This window comes from Galeopterus variegatus, unplaced genomic scaffold (assembly GCF_000696425.1).
Source record: "Galeopterus variegatus unplaced genomic scaffold, G_variegatus-3.0.2 Scaffold280, whole genome shotgun sequence".
Lineage (NCBI taxonomy): Eukaryota > Metazoa > Chordata > Mammalia > Dermoptera > Cynocephalidae > Galeopterus > Galeopterus variegatus.
The window spans coordinates 303,926-311,397 of NW_007726391.1; the positions used below are offsets into that span (position 1 = coordinate 303,926).

General features: G+C 39.5%; 1 protein-coding gene across 1 annotated transcript in view; it reads right to left on the minus strand.

Annotated features, from left to right (window-relative positions):
- The window catches only part of TOX (thymocyte selection-associated high mobility group box), a 327,015-nt gene that overhangs the window by 78,371 nt on the left and 241,172 nt on the right, over nucleotides 1-7,472 (minus strand). The window lies entirely within an intron of this gene.

Here is a 7,472-nt window from a genome sequence, read left to right on the forward strand (position 1 = left end):
GACTCATACTGACAGACTTCAAGATACTACACAGCTACAATAATGAAGACAGCATGGTATTGGCAAAAGAATAGACGCAGATCAATGGAACAGAAAAGAGAGGCCAGAAATAGATTCACACAAATACATTCCCTGATCTTTGGAAAAGGAGCACAGGAAATTCAATGGTGAAAGACAGTCTTTTCAACAAATGGTGCTGGAAAATTGAACATCCATATGCAAAAAAAAAAAAAAAAAAAGTAAGACAAGATCTTTCATTCAATATTGGTGGGAATGCAAAATGGTACAGCTACTATGAAAGACAGTTTGGCAGTTTCTCACAAAATTAAACATAGTCTTACCATACAATCAGCAGTCACGTTCCTGTAGACTTAACCAAATGATCTGAAGACTATGCCTGCACATAAAGCTGCATACAAATTTTACAGCAGATTTATTCATAATCACCGAAAAAGTCCTTCAATAGCTGAATGGATAAACAAATTGTGGTACGTCCATATAATGCAACATTATTCAGTGATAAAAGGAAATGACCTATCAAGCTACGTAAAGACATGGTTGAACTTTAAATGCATTTTGCTAAGTAAAAGAAGAGTCAGAAAAAAAATCATACTCTATGATTCCAATTATATAATATTTTGGACAAGGCAAACTAGAGACATAGACAACATTAGTTGCCAGGCATTCAGGAAGGGGAGGTGGTTGAATAGGTAAAGCAAAGAGGATTTTTTCATAAATAAAATACATGTGCAGCTTTACACATTTGTCTCAAATGGTGAGACTATTCTGTATGATACTGTAATGATGAATATAAGACAGTAAGCATGGGGCTGGCCCGGTGGCGCACTGGATAGTGCACCGCTTGGGAAGCGCAGCGGCGCTCCCGCCCGAGGGTTCGGATCCCACATGCAGACCGGTTCCCGCTCACTGGCTGAGCGAGGCGTGGGAGCGACACCGAGGGTTGCGATCCCGTTGCCGGTCCCCGGTCCGGTGCGGGGGCAACACTGAGGGTTGCGATCCGTTGCCGGACACGGAAAAAGACAAAAGACAAAAAAAAAAAAAAGACAGTAAGCATTCATAAGACCGTATGAAAAAGCAAACCTTAAGTACGCTAATTTAAAACATTTTAAATATTATTTAGAAGACTGGGGGATCACAAGATGGAATATATAATGTGCAAAAGAATCTTAATGTATTGCAAATCTATGAAACAACCTCATTGAAGGGAGTGGGATAAGAAGAAGCTGACCTAAGTAATTTCGGACATGAGTTTAGTCCATAGGACTAAAGGCAAAAGAGTTGTACATAGGCCCCGTACCCTAGTTGATAAAGTTATTTCCCACTGGGGTATGGGTTTACAATTCTGATACTGCTATGCCTGTGCCATGGAATGGAGCAAAGAAACACATGGATAGTGGATGGAGGGGTCATTACTGTGGTGGGAGGTTACAGCAAGGCAAGCAAGGGAAGGAGGCCACGTGGCAAGGGACTGAGTTGGAGACATCAGTTTGAACTCGTGTTTAGTTTAATATAGATATAGACAGTTACATATAGAAATATTTGTAGGTATGTGTATATATGCAGGTCAGTATTCATACCTATATCTCCCTACTCTGTCTGCTAAGAGGTCCTTGAAGCAACAAAACCCCAGGAGCAATGAGCACGCCTAGCATCCAGTTCTTAGTTTCTGATACCATCTCCCAATAATACCCGGGCCCCTTGGAGAAATTGCTGGTTGTAGGACAGGAGCAGAAAGTATACAAGATGAGCTGGGAGCATTTTGTAGTGATAGACAGTAAGGAAGTGTTCAAAATACAAAAAGAACACACACACATGGTGCTGAGTGTTTGCCAGAGGATACATGAGCCAACTAACAGAGCTCCCATTGGCCAAAGCTGGAATAATTTGAACAAAAAAATGAATAATATTGAATCATAACCCAGAGTATAAAAATAAATACCTGTGAGTCCATACTGATAAAAGTAAATCATTGAATAAATAAGCAAATATTGGGGGAGGGGATATGCAAGTCTCCAATACAGAAGAATTAATAATAATAATAATTAAATAATAATGATATAAAAAATAATAATATAAAAATAATTTATGTAGATATTCACCTTCCAAGTGTGGAGCATAACTCCCCATTCCTTATGTGTGGGCTGCACATGATGACTTTCTTCTATGTCGTAATGACTTTACATCTATGGTCTTCCCATAATACATTACCTCAGTGTAATCATGAGAAAAACATCAGACAAATCCCAGCTGAGGGACAATCTACCAAATATCTGACCAGTATTTCTCAAAACTGTCAAGGTCATCAAAAACAAGGAAAATCTGAGAAACTCACAGCCAAGAAGAGTCTAGGGAGACATGATGTCTAAATGTAATATGGTGCTGGGAACAGAAAAAGGACATTGGGAAAAGCTGATGATATCCAAATAAAATATGACTTTAGATAATAATAGTGTATCAATATTGGTTCATTAATTGTTACCCATGTACCATACTCATAACAAGATGTTAAAAACGGGAAACTAGGTCTGAATGTATGGGAACTCTTTGTAGTATCTTCACAATAATTTTGTGAATCTAAAACTTTTCTAAAATAAAAAAGTTTATTTAAAAAATGACCCAGTTTTACTCTCAATAGCCAAACTGTAAACTAACCCAGAATCAGGTATATTAGTTCACAAACCTGTTTATGCCCATTGTACTTGTTAATGTGTATATAAGCTGATTAAATCTGCATTCGTGCAAGGATCATTGCTTCTGCATAAATTAAGTCAAATGCTCTGGAAAGACCAAATAAAGAAATACTGCTTAAAAACTTGCTTCTTAATGATTATGAAAAATATTGTAAAAACCTAAAGAAGAATCTTCTTTCAGATTGCCTCATAAGAGTCTTTAACTTTTTGCTCCATTATTTAAAAGTCTAAAGAAAATTTTGACAAATTTTATGGCTGTTGTTCATATTACACAGACCACACAGAGCTACAAACATGAACCCAAATGGTAAGACAGAGCCTTTGTCCTGTCCTCAAATTACTGGACATTTATATGCTTAATGAACTTTCAAACCAAGTACCTACTATGTCCTGATCTTTCTACTGTATTTTAAAAATTTTAATTATACGTAGAAAGAAGTTCTTTGCACACTCCAATCTCACGTGTGTGAATCAGACTGCAGCTGAAAAGGTTAGCACTGGATTTAGGTCAGACCCCAAGGGCTCACTGTGCTGGCGTTTGATGGAATCTTTCAAAATGAAGGTTCTTAACTTCCACACATGTTTAGTAGAATATCTGACTGCTTTCAGTCTTTGCTCATGGGGGAGACTCTATTTAGTGTCCAGCTGCCAGAGTTTTCATGAATATTGGATATTTCTCCTCAGTAATCTGTTTAAGGGCAGAGACCAGAAATTTACTGAGTGACTTGTCCCTTCCTGAAAGGAACACACTTGCTGAATGTCAGGAAGCTTTTCTTACCATGATAGATGAGAGTCTATTGTTGGCCAAGCATGACAGGGAGCCTGGTCCTATCGTTAATCATACTGAAGGCAAACAAACTTCCAAAGTGTTCCCTTTACCTAGAGGATCTACTGTAAGGGACTTCATCCATCTGTGGCTAATGTCCATTCTACCAGATTTCTAAGTGCTGCAAGTGTGTTATGTTAACCAACCCATCCCTCCCTCCACCCCGGTGGATTTTTAAAAAAAATTTTGGTAATAAAATTTTAGTGAGGGAATATTTTTAGTCTAGTAATACAGGAGTGCCTTTTCAGAATTATGGCATTTTTATTTTGTTTTGGGGAAGGAAAAGAGTGAGGGATGTTTTGAATGTGTGTGAGCAGACAGCGGTAGGAATAGATGCGTTCACAAGAACATTTTGGCTCCCTAAGACTTTGTGAGCACTAAGGTAATGCTGGCTTTTGGATTCTCCTACCCGACATACTTCTGAGCCAAGATTAAAAAAGTCACGGCCAAGGACAAGCATCAGGTACTATTTAGTCTTGAGAAAGGAAAGTCTATTTGTATTGGACTCAATTATCAAAGAAGGATGTCTAAAAATCTCAATAGATGTTGCAAAAAAAATATTTCATGAAAAACTTTTAGGAATAGAAAACAATGTTGCAAAGGATGTAAAACATGCAGGGTGTCCAGGGGAGAAAAGACTCGGGGTCCCTGTTACTGCCCAGACCGTTGTAGATTGCTGGTTCCTTTCCCATGCTGAAGGCTACAGCTCAATGCTCAGGAGGAGGATTCCTGCATTTCAGTTGTTCTAGAGGTCGGTGAGCATGCAGAAGGCCTTTGAGCACAGCCCACAGCTCACAGTGCCTTTCAGCAGTAAGTTTTAGCATTTGGGAATGAGTACAAGACATTTCTGGTGGTGACGTCTGCGGCTTTGCACTTGGAAAGCCAACTAAAAAAATCTTGTTTTATTATTTTTTTAGGCGTTTCTTTTATTTTTTTGTAAAAATAGAGGCAGTGGCTTCAAACATGGTGAACAAGCATGTACTTTGTAGGCTCTGCTGAGTCAAGAATTTATCTTCCTTAGAAACTCTTCTTAAGTCACTTAAAGACCGCGAGGAAGCAGATATTACACAGATTGCCCAACAGGGGAGGAATGTACTACAATATAGCAACTCTTAACTCTTGCTAACGTTTTGCATTTTCTCTCAGCCATTAAGTTTCTCAAAGATGATATCCTAAATTTGGGGATTTTTTTTTTCAGGGCAGGCTCCATGGCAGCCTAGACTTGGAAAAGTGATTGCCTCTTACAACAGTAAAACAATCTAAAAACAGAGCATGAATTAAAAAGGCTACAATTTACAATCTGATGGATGTACATTAGAATCATTTAAACCAAACTTCTCTGGTTCAATATTTTTGATATTTTTGGTGACATTCCTTGGCAATTGGTTTTATATGTAATGAAAGAAAAAGGAGTGAGCAGAGGGCATGGCTCATATTCTGATGAAAGTTCTGAAACAACGGGATTGCAACCCTCGGTGTTGCGCCCGCTCCGCGCTCAGCCAGTGAGCCGGAACCGGTCTCCACATGGGATCCGAACCCTCGGAGGGAGCGCCGCCACACTCCCAAGCGGCGCACTCTCCAGTGCGCTACCGGGCTGGCCCCAGATATTTCTTTATGTATGATACAAATTGTATATACATATATTTTTTATCAGGCTGAATTTTCTTATGAGAATAAGGTTAAGTCAGGCCAATCTTGGGTGTTGGTGGGCAGAATATGCTGTGATTTGAAATGGTCTAGATAAACTCCCTGAACTCCAAGTTCTTTGGGTAAAATGCACAATGAGGCATTCATTAATTTGGATCAACATATTTCTCTTTTTAAACAGGGGAAAAGGACAATGGTAAACCTATGAAGGCAGCCACAATCATTCACATCTCCGTTTGAATTACTTTAATCCGACTGCTTTCCTCTGAACGTTCATGTGATCAGATTCACTAAGCCAATATGGTTTCGAAGGAGAGTCAAAGAGGACATGGGCACTGGCGGAGGGAGGCAGAAAAGACGTAGCTGCCCAGCAGTGCAGCTAGTGGGCAGCACAAAGTGGGTATTTAAGAAGCAGAAAAGAACACTTCGAAGGCTGGAATAAAAACTCATATTTGAGAACTTTCATTCTGCAATTATTCGTGGAGTGCCTATTACGTGCCAGGCACTCTACTGGGTGACAGGGAATAGTTACAATTTTGTCTAGCCAGTTTTATTTTTCTCCTAGAAACGCAAATAAATGTGAACAATATACTTTCAGACATTCAGAGAATGTTCTGAATTCCAATTAGTAAAGTCCCTTCAGTATATTTTGAACTTTTAGAAAGAGGTACATTAATAATTTAGCTTTGAAGTGAACTAAAGTGAAACGATGTAGAATTAAAAGCATCACAAATGCTGCTAAAATATTTATGCAGACTGTATTTTGACTACAGGATTGCATTTGCAGAATGATTTATGTCCTAGTTTTGGAGATCTCAGTTTACAAAAGAAGCCAAAGCTGGAACCAAATTTCACAATTGTGTTTTTCATTATGAAAAGATTTCCCATATGTCTTCCTTTTTATTAATTATTACAATGATTTGTCTAGATGGACTGCCGCAGCATTACATATGATTTTCAAATGTTCGCTCTCTAAACATGACGATCTTCATGTCATCTCTATACATGAACAATAGCAAGGAAAGAGTGACATGCATTTTACCGTAATAAGTGCATCAAAATAGAAAAGAAAATAAAAGCACAGCTGTTGCTAGTTGTGGTAGTGCTGGGGGAAGTGTGTGGTCTCAACAACTTTTCCTAAACTTCCTTAGTTCTGCATTGGGGCACTCTGCTTATAATAAATGTATTTGGTTTCTCAATCTCATGAAATAAAGAATCAACAAGCCTTTTTAATAACCCTCCAAACTTGCCTGCTGTTTGCACACACAGTTAGTGGAATCACAGCACTGCACATAATCCAATAAAGCTCACACCACCAAAGGTATATGTAATCAAGGATCTGAAAGAACATCCTTAGGTTAGATTCAGTCTCTTTCAACTTGTACTTCACAAAACAAACAGTCTCTTCAGGCAGAAAGAAAATATATGTCTCATCCAAAGCAAACATGAAGTCGTGCAGTGTACTAAAATGTGCAGGCCTATCAAACACTTTTTAATCCCAACAACAACCTCTGTCTCACTGCAGAAGTAGATGAATATCTGGAGAAAGCCTGCATATTAAAAGAAAAAAAACCTCAGGAAAACTCTCGAATTGATTTTGCCTGTTCTCAGCATTTTGTTCTGGTTGCTCAGGGTAACGAGGCTAAAAAAGGGGTTGCTTTGGGTTACCCTGACTGGGAAGCTCAGTGATAGAATTAAACACTGATGTGACAGGTGTCCAGAGGTTCCCAGCAACTGTGGTGACTAGAGACTCCCTCCTAGATTTCAGAATTCAGATATGGAACTCATCACTGGCAGTGCAATCAGCATCCAGTTTATCCTATCTCAGCTAACAGTTCTATCCCCTTCCTTATAGGAAGGTAAAAAGAGTCACCGACTCAATGCTAGGTGGTTCTTAGAGGAACAGAGGAAAACTGGAATCTCCTTTGCCCTCCCTAGGTTTGAACCAACATCGAAAGTATAGGGAGCAGTGCAGGTGGCAAAGACCAGGCAGTGTTCTGTAGAGCATATGCTTCTATAGCACCCTTTCTTAAAATTCCAAACCAGGGCCGGCCCAGTGGTGCACTGGAGAGTGCGCCACGAAGACCAGGCAGTGTTCTGTAGAGCATATGCTTCTATAGCACCCTTTCTTAAAATTCCAAACAAGGGCCGGCCCAGTGGTGCACTGGAGAGTGCGCCACGTGGGAGCGCATCGGCGCTCCCGCCGAGGGTTTGGATCCCATGTGGAGACCGGTTCCCACTCACAAATGCTCAACATCACTCAGCATTCAGGAAATGCAAATGAAAAC